The sequence below is a fragment of the Talpa occidentalis genome, unplaced genomic scaffold (assembly GCF_014898055.3).
Source record: "Talpa occidentalis isolate TD23 unplaced genomic scaffold, MPIMG_talOcc4v2.1 talOcc4.8, whole genome shotgun sequence".
In the NCBI taxonomy this organism is placed as follows: domain Eukaryota; kingdom Metazoa; phylum Chordata; class Mammalia; order Eulipotyphla; family Talpidae; genus Talpa; species Talpa occidentalis.
Genome location: NW_023605194.1, coordinates 31,972,506 through 31,993,851, shown reverse-complemented (window position 1 = coordinate 31,993,851; position 21,346 = coordinate 31,972,506). Strand labels below are relative to the sequence as shown.

The 21,346-nt window shown below is 40.4% G+C and overlaps 1 protein-coding gene and 1 pseudogene across 4 annotated transcripts in view; one reads left to right on the top strand and one right to left on the bottom strand.

Moving 5' to 3' along the window:
* On the bottom strand, positions 1–81 carry LOC119234992 (small nucleolar RNA U3; annotated as a pseudogene).
* Positions 82–8,227: 8,146 nt separating this feature from the next.
* Positions 8,228–21,346, top strand: part of BMPR1A (bone morphogenetic protein receptor type 1A) — a 102,068-nt gene continuing 88,949 nt past the window's right edge. For 3 of the 4 annotated variants that reach the window (XM_054690333.1, XM_054690332.1, XM_037497289.2), the window contains exon 1: positions 8,433–8,490. The gene's annotated coding sequence lies outside the window, so the exon portion shown is untranslated. Of the gene's footprint in view, positions 8,491–21,346 lie in introns of all 4 variants that reach the window. The other variant, XM_037497288.2, reaches the window with a different exon arrangement.

The following is a 21,346-nucleotide window of genomic DNA, read 5'->3' as shown; positions in this document are numbered from 1 at the left end:
TCCCCCTTTCTGGGGATGTACATGTTCAGAGAAACTTCCCTAGTAACAAACTTTAGAAATGGTCCCTGAAAGTTTGGTCTTTCTTACCACTTGTTTAGAATGGTGAAAAGAGAAACATTAGTTAGGGAGATGAGCACAGATACCATTCATGAAGGCCAAGCTGAGTAGGTCACAGTCTACACCAGCTCCATCCAATAGAACTTTCTATGAAAATGGAAATGTCCCCTATTTACACTCTTCCCATATGGCAGCACTAACCTTGTGTGGCTATTGGGCACTTAATAAGCTGAGACTGAGAAAGTGAATTTTATTTCCTTTTGGCTCATTCAAAATTTACTAAGCCACTCATGGTAAGTGGCTATTATATTGGACAATGCAGATTTACAAAGAGGATATATAAAAAGAGTCACTTGCTGGTCACAAAGTGTATGGTGGGCAGGGATTCAAAGTTAACATTGAAAATGCAGGAAAATCTGCATTTCAAATAATGACAACTGTAATTTTAAATAATGACAACTCAGAATATTTCTCAGTAACGAAAAAGGATACCTTAAGAAAAAGTAAAGAGATGGCCTCACAATTAGTCTCTGAAAAGGAAGTCAGTTATTAGCTACCTTCTGACATCCTAGCAATTAACCGGTCTTGGAAGAAGAGCAGGTATCTCCAGAGAGGTGCCAAATAAATAGGCGATAAGAGACTATAAAAATGAAAAGCCTTTTGGTCTTTCATCACAGGATAATCCAATGCATGTGAATTAATGGCAAAAGCCTCAATAATAGCCTTTGTGAGGAAACAGGAGCAGTGTAGCAGGATATCCTTTTTCCGCACTAAAGCACCAATTCTTTCAATTTTATATACAGCGGAAGCAATTAATTCTACTAGAAAGAAATCCACAGCTGGTTTTTCCTGATGGCCTCATAAGCAACAAGTACTATTGTTCAACTTCCGGGGTAGATGTAAAATCATTCTCCAGTGTGATGAGATTTCTCTGATTGTTTAGTTTGACTTTTCCAAAGATAAAAACATGTGTTAACATCTAATATTTAATTCTTCTTGTCATGGCACGTTTTCAATGTAAGCAGCTGTCAAAGTTAATTTTTATTTGTAATATAATCCAAGCTTGTGACTTGGATTATATGCTAGTATTTCTTCTAAACTTTATGGGACTGAATCATAAGTTATTCACTTTTGTTTGTTTTACATGTTTACACACAGTTGAACTGTACTGTCACTTGCTCTTGTGGTTAACATTCATAGTGTGGCTATTTGAGGATTGTTCATAAAAAGTGAGTAAGATTGTATGTCAAAAACTAGAAACCCAACATTTCAAATTACTGGTCATTATATATGCCTTTCAGATGCATTAAAACACACTGGGTTTCATGATATCCTTAGATACACATTTTTTGAGAACTTATCCCTGAAATGAGGATGTTCTACTATTGATGTATCTTAGTTTGACACTGCTTTCTTAGCTGTACATAAAGCAATGATGGCTTCCTATAATCAACATCTTAGTTTTGAAGACTTATGATGTATATATAGTTAAAATCTGATTACTATGATGCATTATTAAAAGTGTAAGGCACAATAACTTGTTAATAAGAACACTCACATTGATAATAACTTTGAGTAAATCGAACTGACTTCATTCTGACAATATGCATCTTGCCACTTTCATTTTACCCCAATCTTTTTCATCAATCCATATTTATTTAAAAATAAATAAAATTAATTTTTCTGATTATTAAAGAACTATTGCCTACTGTGGAAAGATAAAGTTTATTGAAGAAAATAACTGTCATCCGTTAGGCCACAATTCCAAAAACTACTGAAGCCAACATTTTTCTTCTATTTCTTTTTAATTAATTTAGTTGTATATGTACAGAGTTTGCAAAACAGAATTAACAAATGCTTACATATATCTTGCCAAAGGCCCTAAAAGGTATGTTTGGACAATTAAAAATGAAACTAGCTTTTTTTTAAAAAAAAAAAAAATTACTTTATTTGAAGGAATGGTATAAATGAGAGATTTAAGTAGATGTTTTGGTACAACTTATGGAAAATGTATAGGTAACCCTAACATGCATGACCAGGGAAGTCACCCTCCTGGCTATGGGAAGCCAGCATAGGGCTTAACTTAGCTCGCAGCACTTTCTCCCAGGGCATGCTTGTCAAAGAGATACTCGATCACGCCAGATTTAGGGGCCTCCATCTTGTGCACGTTGGTTACATGGTCCCTCAATTCTTAGATGGATTTTACCTGCTTATTTTGGTACTGCTTCTTCAAGAAGTCAAACAAATTGGGTTGTTTTTGTCACTACTTTGTAGTGACTGGTTGACACTTGAAAAAAATCTGATTCTTCAAGCAAGAAAGACAGGGACTAGGTTCCCTGTCTAGAATTGGGTGGCACTTTTGTGATGTTCAGTAGGGCCAGGTGCAGGTTTTATACCATACAACTCTAAGGAGCACCTTTCACACAGAGCAGGACATGAATGGCACCTGCTTGGAGTCCTGTATGCAGTCACCCTGGTGCTCAGCACAGTGAATAAAGCAACTGTGGGACCTTGAACAGGGGCAGGTCATAAGGAGGGAGGATCAGCATCAAGAGCATCATTTTTCATTTTTAGGCGTAGAGCAGCAGTGCAGATGCATCAAGGAGTTTTCAATCATCCCTCATTTCTATCTGGAAAAACTGGATTAGCAGAGGTAAAGATTTTGGTAATTATAATGCCCAGCTAGGAGAAGCTATTTTGATGCCTTGTGTATTTCAGTACTGGATAAATGGTCCTTCCTCAGGTTGGGTACCGAAGAAGCCCCAATTCACATGTAAGTGACTAAAGGTGTGAAATCTTGTTAGGGAGAGACACAGGAACAGCTTAACTATGCAAAAATGTCAATGATACATATAGAGAGAAGGGAAAGGAGTTTAGGATGAAGCAAAGATGACTTCCTTCAAGAGATGGTTTGGGCATTGCAGACAGAATGATATTTAAAGGAGAAAGAATGTGGTTTCTGCAGGGAGTCGGGAGACCAGTTTAACAGAATGTTGCCATACATCAGTGGCTCCCAGACTTTGATGAAAATGGTGTTTTATTAATAGAAATCTGGAAAAATCAGGCACTCAGTTGAAAGAGGCAATGACCAATTAAGGAGACTAACTAGTCAAATTCAGGTATACAGTTAGGAAGACAGATTTTTAAAGTGGGTGGCAAATTAAATGTAAAAGAACACATTTTAAAAGAAATGCTGACATAAAAGAATTGAGGATATAAGAACAAGTGGAAATTCAGAATCCAAGCATCATTTGTTGAAAATCAGTTGTTAAGAATTTTATGTCAATGCTAATTCTAACTGTATTGTCATGTACCACACTTGTTAGGTTCTCATTCTATCAAGATGAGTGCTTTACCATTAACTCTCAAAAATACTGGGGGGGGGGGGGGAGGGGAACGCAGTCTGGGTTGATTAAAATGTTCAAAAATGGTAGTTTAAGGGCAAATTATCAATAGAGAACAAATTAAAGTATAAATTATCATGAAGGGTAATAAATCCTGTCTTGGAAACAACCATCAAATGAAGAAATATGTACATCTTATTTTTACTAGATTTTCAGATTTTAGGGGACAGGGATCCATTATAATGTCTAGAAAATTCAATCACTCATTCAATAAGTATTTACTATTGTAAATAAGTATATACCATCTGTTGGTGTGTCAAGCGGCAGGTTATATCTTAGAGACACAGCAGAGTAAGAATAAGACAGTTCCTGGCCTCTGACTTCCAATCCAGCACAGGGATATGTACCCCCACTGTATCTGATGAATAAACTAGTATGTGCAGTCACATTGGTGGCATCTTAAAACACCATGGAACATATCTTTTTTTTTTTTTTTAATTTTTTTATAGAGGCATGTTTTATTTATTTATTTATTTGTTTGTTTGTTTGTTTGTTTATACATGCACTGGGTACAGTCAGAAGCGCGGGAGGGTGAGAGAATTCACCAGAGCCAGAGCGGGGAGCAGAGCTGGCAGAAGGACCGAAGTACACTGCTGAGGGGAGCAGCGGGCGGCAGGAGAGGTCTGCGTGCCATGTGGGACCCTCCTCCAGTGTCCGGGGAGCAGCCGGGGATCGAGCTGGCACCTCAGAGGTCGCGGGTAGCTTCGCAACCCAGCGCTCAACCGCTGCGCCACCGGGGAGGCCCCACCATGGAACATATAGATGAACATGTAGAATACTACTGTAGGTATAGTAGAAACATTAATGACTCAGCATTCCTGATCCAGAATTGTATCTCTTCAGTTATCTCAATTTGAGTCTTTTATGGGAACACCTTGCCTTCCTTTGAATAGTCAGTTATACGTAATCATAGTCAATTAAAAACCCTGAGTTTTCTGGACTACTAGTGCTAAAAGGATTCTTGAGTAGGATCAGAGTTTAGGAGTAAGCAGAATCAGCTACAGGTTTTATTTATACATGCATATACATAAAGCTATTACACCTTTATTATTTTTAAACCAACTAGATATATGTAATAGTTATTTTTATCTCATTAAGAAATAAAGTGTAATAGATTGTAAACCCACCTCTCTCAGGTCAGTGAAAGGCAGAGTGAACTGCTATAGGATGGGAAAGGACATGATTTACTGTGGGTTGAGTTGGAGCTGATGTGGGAAGGCCCCAGTTCTGGATGCTCAGGAGGAGGAACTCCAGCCTCCAGGCAGTATCTGATAGTCAGAGAGTAGTGAGCAAACAACAGATGGTAGTCCAGGAGAACAGTAGGCATAAGGATGTCCAACCTAGGTAATGGGGGGAAGGAGTCCAGATATGATGGATAGAGTATGGATGCGGACAATCTAGGAACAAAGAATTGGAGGCAAATAAATGTTGCCACCAGCATGTCTATTATTATAAGTGCATAGCAGAGTCTATGTTGCAGGGTTAGTGTGACTGGGGAGAACAGAGTGCACAGAAAACCAGCAGAGAAAAGTAAAGCTCCCTGCAAGTTAACAGGACAGGGCTTCTGGCACAAGAAAGGAGTTGAGGTAGTTCTTAGAAGAGGGCTGAGGTCAAGGCTCACTAAGTAATTATAAAGGCAGCAGGAGGCTGTGTCTGGGGAGTGGGACTGATGGAACCCTGTGACTTCCTCCTGCCTCAGGGCCTAGGAAAGGAGTGGGTTCTTTGGTAAAGGGTGTATTGACAGCAGGGAGAGGAGACTACAGAGACTAAGGCTAGGGAGGACCAAATGGTGAATACCATGCTGGCACAGCCTCAGCAAACCATCTTTTAAACATAGTAAGCATGTGCTCTGAAGCAAAGAGAAATGAAAATGGAACTGAGAAAAGGAGCAATAAAAAAGGAGAAGAAAATATTGTACTGTTATAAAGAAAAGAACTTAGAATTTAAAACTTTTCTATTTTGTGCACTGAACTAGATACATGTATACTCTCTTTCTTAACAGTTTCTGTATTGGCTTGGTTCTCCCAAACTATAATGGGGTATTATTAACCAATAAAATGATGTAGTGGTGTTCATTCTAAAAAATGTAGTTATTGCTTCTGTTCTTCACTACACATTTGTTCATTTAATATTGGGTTTGACAACAACATAAAGTATCATCCCTCACTAGTCCCTGACTACTGGGCATTAACTTATACCGTACTTACAAAGACTTAGTGTTGTCTTTTACCTCATAAAGTCTTTATAACAGGAAAATAACTTCTGATTGCTTAACTTGGGTTAAACTATTGAGCTATTGCCTTTCCTAAAGGCAGAAGTATCTGTTTCATGGAAAATAATATAACCCATAATTTCCCGATCAGACTATTTTTCCAACACAGTCCATGTCACCTTCTAAAACTGGGCTTTGATGACAAGGTTGAAAAATGGCTAGAGGAAATTCTATCCTTATCTCCCTCACTCATTTAACAAATACTGAGTGCTGCTATTTGCCAGGTACTAGGTTCTCAGGAACTGGTTGAGAACAAGATTGACAGGTCTTTGTTTTCCATTCTAAACTGATGCTACATGTTTTGAGTATACCACCACCACTCTTGGGACTTATACTTCAAGCTAACTCTACACAGAAAAAATGGCCCATTTCCAGCCCACTCTATTAACCTACTTAAAGGAAGACCATCACACTAGAGATTGTTAAATTTGGACCTTGAAGAGTTGCTGTTAAGTTTGGGGGTGAAACCATGTATGTCCAGCTGTCTCTTTGGGCCTCCAAGCTGCTCTGCTCATTTAGTGGGCAGGCAAACCAGAGAAACAGGCTGGCATGCACACACATACCAGGAGCCAGAGAGAACACCAAGCCCTGCTCAGCTGCTGGTAGGTAGGTTGCAGGCTGTGATAATCCTAAGGATTTAAGCCTAGGGACTAGGTGGGTCTTATGTTAGCAGAGCAAAAGGATGTCAATTAAAATTCCCAAAGACTTGAAAAGGAGATCCTCTTGTAGAGAAGCAAAGATATCACCAGCGAAAATTTGATAACTCATTTCTACAGTGGCATACAACACAGTCTAAAGGCAAGAACCCATTGTACATTTCAGAAATGTGATGTACTGAAGTTCAAACCTGAGATTCTTGTCTATTTTATAGCTTGATTCATATGTTTGAAAATCAAGCTAAGCTGCAGAGGTATATTAACACACTTTTCATGGTTTTATCTGCTATGACACATTGCCCAGCATAATACATCAGTGAGTTCCTTGGCCCATGAGTCCAAATCTCTTGGAGCAAAACAATCATCCTTTCCCCTAAAATTAAAGCAGTATGTATGTAGAAAACTTGAAAAAATGACAAATTTTAGTCACGAAAGTATACTCACCTAGCATTCATTTTTTTTTTTTGGCATAGCAAGAAACTGTAACTTGGGACTGTCAAGCCTGAAACAATTAAAGAGCTCAAGGAACAAAAGCAGCATTGACAAGTAATTTGGCACTGTGGAGGGTACTGAAGTCACTAAAGGCAAAAGTAGGTAAAAAGGAAGAGGAAGTGGGACAGAATAAAAGATGGACATAAAATCTTCAAGAGAATGCAAGGGAATTCAGACATTTAAACAAGAATATAGAGAAATGCTCTGGAGTCTAAATATTTCTTTAGGGAGAATGTGTGTAAAAACAACTATCGGTGCTTGGCACATTCTTTCCTTCTCTCTTTCTTTTCACCCACGGTTAAAAAAGAGACGTTATAAAGGAAACTTTCAAAAAGTATCTTTTGTAAAGACACTTAAGATAGATACAGCCATTGCAACCATTACCAAAGAGAGTGTAATATTTGGTTGTTCAAAACGGTGCTGTATTCTTTCTTCGTGCAGGACGCACTGAGCGCGTCCACCAGTATTTCCACACAAGAAAAAGACATGGAAGAAATGGTGACAATTTGCATTTTCCAAAAGGAGGGAACGCGACTTCGGAGGGTAGACGAGGTCACTGCAGTGAGCCAAAGGGAGAAAAGGGAACAATATTTATAGTCTGCTGACTTCAGTTCTGCCGGGTTAACGCCGCTCACGTTAAACCTTTGGAATTCACAGGCCCGCAGACCGCGGGCCCAGGGCAGCCGCGCCTCGGGGCTCCCGGGCCGACGCTGAAAGACCGCTCTCCCCGCAGCGCCTCGCCCGGGGCCGGGGGCCGGCACCTCCCCACCCGGGCCCGGCCGGGCAGCGGTAGGTGCGGAACAGCGCACGCCTCGGCGGCCACATTTTCCTTTTTCTCGGACTAGCACCGCGACCGGACTAGCGCCCGCCCTGGGGGGCGAAGTGCGAGCGGCCCGGCTGGGTTCACGGACCTGCTGCCTGGCGCGCCCGGGACCAGAGCTCGCGGGCGACGCGTCCACGCGACGGAACCCGAGGAGCGTGCGGGGCGGCCCGGCCCGCGCCCCGCGGCGGCTCGGAACGGCTTCCGGAGCCAGGGCGGCCACGCCACGGCGGCGGTGGGGCTGCTTGGTGAGGAGGGGCTGGCGGGGCCGCGCGGAGGAGAACCCCCCCTCCCCCCCGCCCCTCGGCCGGCCGGCGCCCCCGAGCCGGCGGCGCGCTCGCCTCCCCGGCAGCGGGGCGCCGGCCCCGGCAGCCCCTTCGGGAGCTTCCGCCTCGCGCTCGGCTCCTTTCGCGGCCGGGCGAGGCGGGGCGGGCGTGCGTCCAGAGCGCGCGCGCAGAGCGATCCTCGCGGAGGCCTGCCCCTCCCCCCAGGCCGCGCCGCGCCCCCCCCCCCCACCCCCGTACGAGCGGCGGCGACGGCCGAGATTGGAATCCGCCTGCTGGCGCTGGGGAAAGGAGGAGGGAGGAGGGCGGGGAGGACGGGCAGGAAAGCTCGGGCTCCGGCGCGTCCGTCCGCGCGAGACGAGGATCGCACGGCCGCGCGAGGGGCGACCGGGCCGGGCCGCTGCACCCGAGGGCGGAGGCCGAGCCTGGCCCCCGCCGGCCCCGGCGGCTCGCCGCGCCCCCCCGCTCCGCGCCGCGGCTGGAGGATGCGTTCCCCGGGGTCCGGGTGAGTGGCGCGTGCGGGGCTGCGAGTGCGCGCCCGGGAGGCCGGCGCGGCTGCGGGCCCGGCGCGGGCTCGGGGTGAAGTTTCGGAGGCCGGGCGCGCGCGGGAGGCCCGAGCGGGGGGCGGCCCGAGCCGGGCGCCCGGCGGGGTCCCCGAAGTCCCGCCGCGTCAGGCCGCGGCCGACCGGGCCCCGCCGCCCCCGGGCCGCGCTCCCCGAAGCCCCGAGACGCCGACGGCGGGCCCGTGCTGACCCCCCGCTTTTGTTACCCACCCCCGGGTTTCAGGCCGAGTTTGGGGGAGGCGGTGTGCGCGAAAGCCGCTCCCGAGGACGCTGCCCGAAGCCTTAAATGGGAAAGGCGCTCACCTCCCTCGCCTGGCAGTTGTTGGGAGGTTGATATTCACGGTTTGTCTCTATACCCTTCTGAATTAAAAAAAAAAAAAAAAAGCGGGGGTGGGCGGCGTAGTCTGTGTCTTGGGGTGCCAGGGCCAGGAGGAGTCGCAGGCCCTTTCTCAAAACTTGCCCACAGGAAGGTGCCAGGTTTCTCGGAGGTTCACCTGTTGTTTTCGCTGCCTGCGCTGCCATGTCTGTTGTGATTCTGCACTTCAGTTTTCAGGAAACTTTCTACTGGGTTGAATCTAATCCACCCACCCACCCCCAAACACACACACACACACACACACACACACACACACGCTCTCACACTCACACTCAGTTTTCAGACTCCTAGTGGAAAGGTTTGGCAAGAAAAAAAATAGCTTGCGTCAGGGAAGAAAAATAGTGTGCTGTGTGTTAGGGTCTGGAGTTTGGGACTTGCACTCTTTCATGCTTTCAGATGTTTTAATTTGGTCACAGTGGTGCAGGTTTTCGGTTAGCAAACTGTTCTGAGTTCGTGGTACGAATTTGGCACATTCACCTGTGTGACGTCATTTAATCCTTGTGATAACCCTGGTTATTGTAGTCCTCATTTTTTCAGGCGAGGAAACCGAGACGCAAAGAGGTGAAATAAGTTGTCTAAGAGAGCTGGCATTTTGAACCCATTATTTTCTCTTATATTCAGAACCTGTTAAAGGGAAGCATAGAAAAAGTTTAAAAACAAAAAACCTCTCTGCAAACACGTTTCACGTTTAGGAGTGCTTTTCTGTTACTCGTGGTTGAAATGATCGCTATTTTGTTGCTTGAGTTGAAAACAACTCCCTTATTGTATTTGCCTGTAAGAGGAGTTCTAGTCCGAATTAAAGAAGAATGTAACCTAATGCTTATCTCTGTTTTGAGTTGTTGAAATAATAAAGTTTGTGAACCAGAATTATGTATTTGCTCTTAAAGCTAAAATACGGGCCGTTTTGAGCTAGAAATGGGTTAAGTTGACAAAAGGCTGATTGAAATTTAGAACGCATTTTTAATAGAAACAGTATTATACTCCTTCCCGCTCCTTCCTACCCTCCCACATTTTCCGTGTAACTCATTTCAGACTTCATTTCTCCACATCCTTAACTGAAAAAAGATTTGAGGCATCCAGTGGGAGCTCCTTTAGAATCTTTTATCTTCCATCTCAGGAGAATAGCTTTGTCTTTCCTAGAAGTAGTTAACAACCTTGTTGATTTTTGTTTTCCATTTAATAGAGTATGAGTTATTCTCCCCTTTGTCTTGGGTTTTAAAAAGTACAAATGTGCTTAAGATTACTTCAGTTTACAAAACCTTTCGCTCCCTCCAGCTGTCTTTTTGCTGCCTTTCCTTTAAAACCATATTAACATTAAAAAAAGTTTTGTCCTTGTAAAAGTAATGTTCGTTCATTAAAGAAAAACTAGAAAGTAGAGCCAAATTGAAGTAAACTTAAAATTCAGTCCTTCATAATCTCATCTCTAGAGATTGCTATTTTTCCTGACTTCCTGGCCATCCTTTCACTTCTTAACCCCTTGTTATCTGAAAGTCAGCTTCTTAGAGGTCACCCCATAACCTAGTCAACACATTTAATTAAGCCTCCCTTTTAAGTCAACTTCTTCAGCTTTCTGTGGCATTTAATATTGACCCTTCTTTCTTGACATGTCTTTCTTTGACTTTCAATCATCTATCCATTTCATGCATTAAATATTCTAACACAACTTGCAAGGCAATAACATGTAACATCAGATATGACCCTGGCCCTCCTAAATAGAGCTTACGGTCTGCTGGGAGAGATGCACATTTAAGAATGAATTCCATAATTAAATATAGTTGTGATTATAATGGAAAGTATACAGTATTTATAAAGGTTTGAAATGGGCTATGGACCTGGTCCTGGTGATGCTGGGAGAATCTTACAAGGCCTCTTTAAAAATGTTACTTTCCAACTGAGGACTCATTTGAAAAAAGACAAGTAAGAATTAAGAAGATGAAAAGAGAACTTTTGTAACATTATACTTTGTTCCTCTTTTCTGCTTTCTGTTTGTTGTCTTCTTCTCTTGTAAGTGTTCTCCAAGTTTGGTGTTCAGATCACTTTTCCGTACATTACTAGTCCTTCACATTGTTGTTCAGACCCTTTGGTGTGAATAGTTCTCCAATCATTTTTTTCTTCCACGCTTGATTTCTGTTTTCCAACTGCTTTATATATATCTCTACCTGGTGGTTCAGGTTTGAGCTGAATTTCTTCTCTCTCTCTTTTTTTTATTTTTATTTTTTTAATTTTTTTAAGTTGACTACATCACTTCTTTTAGAATTCTGATCTTTCTTTTCTTTTTTTTTTTTTTAAAGATTCATTTATTTATTTATACAAGCACTGGGTACAGTCAGAAGCGCGGGAGAGTGAGAGAATTCACCAGAGCCAGAGCAGGGAGCAGAGCAGGCAGAAGGACCGAAGTACACTGCTGAGGGGAGCAGCGGGCGGCAGGAGAGGTCTGCGCGCCATGTGGGACACCCCCCTCCGGTGGCCAGGGAGCAGCTGGGGATCGAACCGGTGCTGCAGAGGCCGCGGGCAGCTTCACAACCCAGCGCTCAACCACTGCGCCATTGGGGAGGCCCTCTCTCTCTTTTTTTTTTTTTTAAAAGGTTTATTTATTTATGCCTATAAAGAGCTGGGGTGCAGGCAGGAGGTGGGGGCCGGGGATGAGAGGATTCACCAGAGACAGCGTGGGGAGCAGAACAGGCAGATAGACAGAAATGCACTGCTGAGGGGAGCAACAGGCCAGACAGGAGAGGTCTGCTGCACCTTGTGTGCCTCAGCTCCCTGGCCAGGGATCTATCTCATGCCACAATGGCTGCCCATAGCTTTATAGTGCTGAGACTTAGCCCCTTGCGCTACCAAGGAGGCCCTCCTGTTGTTACTTATACTGTTCCCTCTACTTGGACTGCATATATGGCCAGTTGTTCTGCGTGGAAGTCCTACTCATTCTGTAAGCCCCATTTGAAATTCTACCTCTTTCTTTACTTTTCCCCATTTTCTTTATCTGGATGTAATTAATACCTTCTGAAGGGAGGGGTGTTTTTTAGGGCTTTAAGTTTTTAATATTTTCTTATTGTATTTCTTTTTTAAAAATCACTTTCCTTGAAGTACAATTTACATACAGTAATATATACATGTTAGGTGTGCAGTTCTGTGAGTTATTGGGTCTTTTGTAGAGTTTTTAAGCAAATATTAGTTCTGCTACTAGAGTTAAGACTGGACTGTAACTGACTTTGTTGCATATTAAAATGAATAAATGGAGAAAGGCCCTTGTCTAGCCTAGCAGTTGACTAGACATCAGTTATAGTAGTAATTTAGGTCTGATGTTTGGATCTTGGATGCAGGGAGCCATGGAGAGAAAGGAAAATGGATTTTCTCTCAGACTGAATTTTGGACTAGAAAATCTTTCCTCCTTCTGCTTAGTTTTTTAACTTTCTTCCCCCAACCCTTCCTCCTTATTGAGGTAACAGTGGTTTATAGCACTGTGCATGATTTAGGGGGATAGATTCACATTTCCTCAGATGTATGTCAGTGTTGTGCATTTGGGATGAATGCCTTTTTAATACCTCAAGATTCATATTGACCAAATCAGCTCAACTTTTTAACTTTTTATAGGATTAAAGGTTCAATTATATCAATTCTAAGATACCCCATAATTATATAGACCAGTGGTAAAGAAAATGTGCTTCTAGTTAATTTTAAGATGCCATTGATTGTTAGATGCACCCTAATTTTAGAGATGCTAAAATATGAAAAATTTGTGACTCACAATTGATGAATACAGATTCTCTCTCCAGTCAAAACTCCCATTCCTTATAAATAAAACAAATGAACTAACAAAAAATGCAACAAAGGTAAACTTTTAGACCATGAGAAAAACTTAGACCACGGTGGTTTAGGGGAGCAGCAGGAGTGATGGGCAAAGGGGATCAATTTGATGGTGTGAATGGCACTAGAACTTCAGTGATGGGTGCAGTGAGGTGTATACACATATTGAGATGTGATGCTGTACTCCCAAAACTTACATAATATTGCAAACCAGTGGTAAAGCAATAAAATTTTATTAAAAACAAAACAACTTCCATTCCTTACATGTAGATGTTGGGAAGAAAGAATTGAAACTACGCTAATGTAAAAGTTTCATAAAGTTATTTTTAAAAAAATGCCTGTAAAATTTCTTTAGCAAGTAAAATGCTTTGCATAGGAAAAAAAAAATTTTATTTTTGGATGAGGTCTCCTACAACTAGGTGTGCTCATCTGATTACAAGGCACTTTGACCATCAACTTTCAGCATTTTTTCATTTGCTCACAGATTCCCTGAGAACTGGTAGTTTGCATAAAATGAAATGATTGAGTAAGAGGGGAATTTTATTGGAAGAGTTGTGATATTAATCATATAGGTTATTTTAAAGATGATATCCAGTATTTATACGTCATCTTTCATATTCACATATACTTAGTTGTTTTATAAAGTAAATACAGAAATAATTGTAAATGTTTGACTATCTTAGGGTCATAGTTAGATATCAATTTTGTAGACAGTATTTTAAAGACTGTCTACTCTTTTGTAAAGATTTATTTATGCATACAAAAGCTGGGGTACAGGCCAGAGATGCAGGGGGTGAGAGGATTCACCAGAGACAGAGTGGGGAACAAGAACAGGCAGATTGACTGAAACACATTGCTGAGGGGAGCAGCAGGCGAGACAAGGAGAGGTCTGCTGTGCCATGTGGGTTGCTCCCTGGCCAACCGCGGATGGAACTCATATTGCAGAGGCTGTGGATTGCTTCATAGTGTGGTGCTTAACCCCTTGCGCCACCAGGGAAGGCCCCCTGTCTCCTCTTTTTTGAAGAATGTTCTAGTGCAGGAGATCAGCTGCTCAGTGGAATCCATCTCATGGTGGAGGGGCCAGTGGATTCCTAGACCCAGTTCATATTGACAGTTAAATATAGAACTCATGAATAGACAGTGAATAGATAAGGAAATTAAGAATCTTACATTAAAAACAGGTGAATCTGAGCTGTTCTAATTCTTGGTCTGTTACTTTTTTATACAAGTGTGCTCTTTTCCCCCATTTTTAAAATTTATTTTTCACATCATTGTTCATTTTTAAACAATGTTTGCTTCCCCCCACCCCCTCAGGTGTAGTCCCCATAGAGTTCCCTTCACCAATGCATCGGTGCACCATCACCGCAGTCCCCTGTGTTCCTCCCTCCCTCCCTCAGATCCCTCTCCCTCCTTCTCCCCTGTAGGATGTCTCTGATTTATTATTGTCCATTGTGCTTTGCTGTGTTTTATACTGTTATTATTTTTTTACACTGATGTCTTATTTGGTTCCCCTATGTTCCTGCTGTAAGTGAAACCATCCAATATTTTTCTTTTTTCCCTCTGACTTATTTCACTGAGCATAATTCCTTCTAGTTCCATCCATGTTGCTGTGAATGACATGAATTTATCTTTTTGACTGCTGAACAGTATTCCATTGTATACATGTATGCTTTTGATGAACATTATTTCTTATGACTATACATTTGTTACTACAGTAATAATACCTGAAATAATAACTTTCTTATTGCTCTAGATGTATTTAATTGCTTGTTGACTTAAGAGGGATGATGGACGGTGTGTCAAGTGTAGGGGCTGTTAGCCTTCTTGGAACTGTGTGAGATGGAAAAGTGGTTGTTTCCCCAAAGAAAGGATGACTCTGGGCAGGTAAACAACATAGGTTTACTATCCTCTGGTTCTTAACCTTTCTAAGGGCATTCTTTGAGAAACTGAAAGAAAAATACACATATATAATAATTTTGTGTATAATTTCATGGTCATATTATGGACCTCATATCAGAAACTCCTGGTGTATGCAGCTAGGAGCCTACAGCAGCTCTGAAAACCAATTTAAGAGTAGGTAGACATGATAGACATTAAATAATTTCACAGATAATTATCTGATATACTAAGATTTACAAAAGCGAAGTACAGGAAACTTAAGAGAGTAGGTAAGGGGGCCTTCCTGATGGTGCAACAGGTTTAGATGCAACCTGTGAGGCTGACCACAGCCACTGCAGCACAAGTTCAATCCCCGGCCAGGGAGCTACACATATGGCGCAGCAGACCTCTCCTGACTCGCCCGCTGCTCCCCTCAGCAGTGTATTTCAGTCGATCCACCTGTTCTGTTCCCTACTCTGTCTCTGGTGAATCCTCTCACCACCCCCACACCTCTGGCCTGTACCCCAGTTCTTGTATGCATAAATAAATATTTTTAAAAAAGGGTAGGTAAGAGGGGAACCTGGTCTATTTACAATGTAGGAGCGTTTGAAGACTTTCCTGAAAAAGTGGCCTATAGAGTCAGACCTTAGATAAGAAAAGAGGGGAGAATGTTTCTGAAAGTATATCTGTTAATTGTGAACAATTTGGAAATGACAAAAAATTATTAAAAAGCAGTGCATTTTTAATAAACTTTATAAATTTCTTATTTAGTACTGCTTCCACCCCTAAGTACCTATGCAGTCCTGGTTACTATATTAAAACTATCTGGAACTCTATTTTCTTATGTTAAAAATTGAAAGAGGGCCTCCCTGGTGGTGCAGCGGTTGAGCGCTGGGTTGCGAAGCTGCCCGCAGCCTCTGCGGCGCCTGTTCGATCCCCGGCTGCTCCCCGGCCACCTGAGGAGGGTCCCACATGGTGCGTGGACCTCTCCTGCCGCCCGCTGCTCCCCTCAGCAGTGTGCTTTGGTCCTTCTGCCTGCTCTGCTCCCTGCTCTGGCTCTGGTGAGTTCTCTCACCCTCCCGCGCTTCTGACTGTACCCAGTGCTTGTATAAATAAATAAATAAATCTTAAAAAAAAAAATTAAAAAAAAAAAAATTGAAAGAAACTTGCTGCACTTCAAGATCATTTTATGCTTAAAAAAGATAATTTCATGACTTTAATGCAACACAGTTGCTGAAATTGCAGGTCACTTAATGCTTTTGGTCCTGATGACATCATTGGATTCTGACTTTTGGCTGAAAAAGTCATTTTTCCTACTTGGCAATCACTGTAAGTAGCAAAGGGAATGGCTTATGAACTGTTCTTCCATGCCTCTGCGTTCACATCTTTTTTTTTTAATATTTTATTTTATAAAATTCTTAACATCATTTTCATCTTTGCACAATTACATCTCCTTTTTTGAGCACTAGTTTTTTCCCCCATTAGCCTTTAGGTAAATCTTCTGAAATGCATGTGTAGAGGCTTTCAATTTTGAAGTTAAAAATCAGGAAGAGACTTTCATGTTTCTGATACTGTTTTAGGTATATTGAAATTTGTATGTAGTTTTACTAGTTAAAATTTTTATATTTCAGGAGCATAAGATCTTGAGTATTTTAAATTTATATTTGTTTAAGAATATTTTAGATTCTGGCTGAAAGACGTTCTGATAGGAAGTGATAAAGTAAGGTGGTTAAATTTTGGTGAACTTCTTAAAATGTGTATTAAATGTAATTTTAAAATATCACAAAATAATAATATTTCAATAGTAACTATCCAAAAGTATCCAAAAATATTTGAAATATATTCCATATTAATAAAATCAGTCACTTGATGAGAGATTTTTTTAACACAAAAATACTTTGTCTATTAAAAATGTTGGGGAAAGAGCTGTATATTGATATATATGTGTATCTGAGTAAAGAAAAATAAATTACTTGTCCTGAAAATAGTGTTTTAGTCACCCTTCCTTCTTGTTAAATATTTTTCTGGTGTCTTAACTTGCTTACAGTATAAAATTCAAATGATCTCAGACTGGCCTTCCACTCGGGCCCTGTCTGCCTACCACTCTTTTATTAGTAGCCTAAGTCACCTAAATATCCAATTCTGGGTTGGGTTCAGAATCCTTAGAACTGTATTGTCCACTGTACATACCACATGTGACTCTTCAACATTTGGAATGTGGCTAGTTTGAATTACGCACCAGATTTTGAAGCTATTCTGAAAAATGAATGTGAAATATCTGATACTTTTAAATATGATTACATACTGAAATGGTCCTGTTTTGGATACATTGTGTTAAATAAATACATTATTAAAGTTAATAGCACCTGATTCTTTTTACCTTTTTAATGTGGTTCATTAAATATTTTAAATTATACATTATATTGGATAGTACTGACCTTAGCTTTCCTTTCCCCGGTCTTTGCTTATCAAAATCCTTCCAAATCTAGCATAAATCCCATCTCTTCTATAAAGCATTGTTCAGTGGTCCAAGCCTAAAAGTTAGTTTTTTCATTATTTGAAGGCAGATTTTGGAATTGTTTTTTCTTTTTTTTTTAAATTTTGGAATTTCTTATACCACCTATTTATATATTAGGTTTCTTTACTACAAGCTTCTCAGCTTTTAATAGCTGATAAGAATAGTGACTGTCCAGAATAGTTTATCTAACTGTGTTATATCAAAGATTATCCTGTTTCTTCTGTATCTAGAAGTTGCATAGACTTGTGGTTAAAATTTCAAACAATGCAGCTGTGAAGTAGAAAGTGAAAGTCTTTTGTAGTCCTCCACCCTCCCTCCCTCATTACCACTCTTACAAGTATAGAGATAAGTTTGATCTTTCTCTTCTGTTGACTTCATTCCTTTCTTTTTCTGTCCCTCTCCCCCTCTTCAAAAATGGGGTCATTCTGTGAATCTTTTCTTTTAGCTTCTGTTTTCACTGAATATGTAGGAGGACTCCTTATGTCAGCACTTGTAAACTTCATTCTTTTTAGTAACCAAGTAGTATTCTATTTTATGAATATACCTTAATTTTATTTACCACTCCTCTGTTGATGAATATTTAGAATCTTTCTAATTTTTTTATCTTCACAAAAAGCAATGGTATTTGTGCATATCCTGTGAGACTAATTTTATTTTTTTTTAAGATTTATTTTTATTATGTGTACAAGAACTGGGGTGTAGGCCAGAGGTGTTGGGGGTGAGAGGATTTACCAGAGACAGAGTGGGGAGCAGAACAGGTGGAGCTACTGAAATACACTGCTGAGGGGAGCAGTGGACAAGACAGGAGAGGTCTGCTCTGCCCCATGTGGGTCACCTCCCTGGCCGACAGGGGAATTGAACTCATGCTACAGTGGCTGGCAATAGCTTGATAGCGCTATCTTTAACCCTGTGCCACCAGGGAGACCCCCCATTTATCTTTTTGAGAAGTCATTTGTTTTCCCATAAATGTTCTTCCTACTCCGCTTCCCCGTAAATGGTATTTAAGCCCCAGATTGTAACAGCCTCCTGTAAATTTTTCTGTCAATTCTGGTAAATGAATCCATTTCTATCTTTTCTCTTGCTGTGAGCTGTATTTTGTCAGTTTAATTTGCAGAAATTTTCAAAATCCTGAGTCTGAGAGGGTAGAGGAAAAGTTTTCCTATTTGACAGTGGCTAGATTGATGGTTTCTGACTGTTAGTGCAGATTAGGGAAAATGAACCTTGTCTAGAAATAAAGCTAAATATTTTAAATTTAGAGAGTGTAAGTCAAGTTTTGTTAAACTAAATTTTTCAAAATATGTTTTCAAATATGATTTCCAAAACTAAAAATTTGTTAATGAAGTATATTATTAAAAAGAAGCCCTTCTTGAATATATCCCTACAATAACAATGCTGTTTGTTAATGGAGTGTCATAATTACTCTAATTGTATTGACTAGAAATTTGTTCTGCTAAAGTTGTTCACTGCCTCCTATTCTTTCTTAACATCAGTTTGCATAGAAATGGTTTGTAGCAGCTTCCACTGGTCACATCATTGAGAAGAAACAATGAAAAAAAAGATCATTTGGTTAAGGTTAAGTAAGATCTTTACACAAAATTTCCGAAAAGGATAAAGGAATCTTGTTATGATTGGAGTGACTTTCCCGTTCTTTGCTCCAAATAAACAAAAAGTTTTATTAAACTTTAACTTATTTTTATGCTTAGTTATCTAACTATGTATTTATTGTATTCTGTACATTACTGCTCTTTGTTTATTAGGTTTGTGACCTTGTGCCAAGTAGTTAAACTTCGTAAGCCTTATTTCCTCATGTGTAAAATGCAGATGATAATGATCCTTTTTCACAGTGTTACTGTCAAGACTAAATGAGTGAGTGCAGCTAAGTACTGAATGCTGTGATTGCCATATGGTAATGCTTAATAAATGTTAGTGATGTTTATAGTATGTGTGTGAGAGAAATAAATTGAGGCCAGCTTTATATTAAAAAGCAGATTTAAATGGCTGCATATATAGGGTCCTTGAAATTAAATCTAATGCTGACACCTTCTGAAAGTACACATTATTTTTGTTAACATTACATTTGAATTTGCTAAGTTTGACCAGCAATACTTGCAATTGGTCGTAGGAGATTTTGTTTGCTTTTTCCTGTTTTGTATTTCAAGAATCTGAGACTAAAGAAGTTAACTTGTCCTGCCAAGGTCAAACAGGTAAGAATAAAAAGTAAGTAGAATCAGATCTTTTCTAATTTTTTTTAGAGTGGGGCTTCAGAGTTAAGTATAGAGAGAAGTCAAAGACTTCACATTCTAAAGAAAACCTCAAGCACTTAGTGGGTTTAATCCTTTCTGGGGCTTATTTAAGATGTGGTAGAAACCCATCAGAAGATGGAAGAGAGGGGAGTTGTGCACAGTAGACTCCTAGTGGCTAGTTTGCCTAGAGGGGAATTGTATAATTTGTGCTCCCTTCTTCCTCCCTTGGGGTGGTCTTCTCTTAGCTTACTAAATATGGGGAGGTCTAAGAGAACCAGACCTGAAGGTTAGAAATACTAACAAAAAGGAGTAGAACATTCAGTACCTAGAGCATAGTCATTCTTCAGCTGATTGGTTTATCAGTGCCTGGTGAGCCAGGGGTAAAGAAAATTGGAGAGAAACTCAGTGTGGACAGAGGGTGTGGCAGTGGAACAGCCTGTATTTGTTTTGAATTTCTATTAAGTGGTCAATGCAGAAAGTAAGGAGTTTCCAGTGTCTTGTCAGGACTCACACTGCTGGAGAGTAGGACAGTAATTAGAACGAATTGAACTGAAACATATCTTTAGGTAGGGAACATGCAGCGGGTTAGAGATCTCTACCTCCTATGTCACCGAGAGCCTCAGCTTTTCTCAAGAAGTATCATTGTTTGATTGACTCTGATACAGATAGTATAGTCAGTATTAGCAAGGGATGTGGCAACCACCCCAGGGGAATACAGAAGTACTCAGATGTTGAGACATTTCACTCTAGTCTATGCTCCCTCATCTCCCTCACTGCTTCCCCCAAAAGACACAACAAACTCCTTCCCCAGTTGAACTTTCTTGAACCATTGGCCAAGCCTGAGTTTGGAGAGGAAGGAGATGACTGTAAAATTGAAGATTAAAGTTTTAAATTATAGTGGAATGGACTTGTTAATATATAAGAGCTACAGGAAAACCATAGGAATTGTTCCAGATACCTTTAAGTAGTAAAAAGGGAAATTGGACCAATCATGGGGGGGTGGGGGGGAGGCAGAAATTGGAGAAATATAAAACTTTTTCCTGTTTTTGTACCAATTTATTAAACTTACAAAAATAGTAGTTTAATTTCCTACTAAAACCCTCCTGACACCAAACTCCATTCTTTTCTCTATATAAAGCTATTACAGTATTATACATGACCGTTTGATATTCTTAATGTTGTTTCTAAGTGCATTCCAATTCTGCTCGATATAACTTCAGCATTAAGCTTATTTAATTCTAACTACTTCAAATTTATAAACTGTATATGATAATCCTTTAAATTGGGACATTAAGTAGGCTAATTCCTTAATTTTTATGGAGTTTTTAGAGTTTATCAAACCTTGGAAACATTAAATAAAATAAAAAAGCACTCAATAAAAAGCACAAGTTTAATATATTTTACTTAGTATAGAAGATGTCAAGTTTTATGAAGTTTTAAATTAATTTTCAAGTATTATTCACATATAAAAGGTAAGAGGGTTTTAGTTTAAGTAATGTAGAACAATAGCAGGAGATTGAGATGGATAGATGATATGTAGCCTCTTCCTGATGGTTTACCTGGTCCTAGTTTAAGTACTTTAAATATGTTGCTTCATTTAATTCTTAACAAATATTTTATGTTCTAAGTATTGTTACTGTTTTTTTTTTTTTTTTTTTTAACATGTGAGGAAAATGAGGCCTCAAAGGTTAATTGTCACAGCTAGCAAGTGGTGAGCTGGGATTTAAACCCCAGTAGTCTGACTTTAGAATCCATTTTCTTAGCTAGAGATTATATTTGTTTTCATATAGAGTAGGGTAATTTAAGGTGAGAATATGTATTACACATACTCAACACAGTTTATGACATAGTGAAGTGACATAGATGAGTGTGCTAGTCTTTGTTGTAGTGTGGTACCTACAACATCTCCATTCAAAGCCTAACTGCATGTATTTAATGGGTTAAATTTGATTGACATTTAACAGTTAACTCCTACT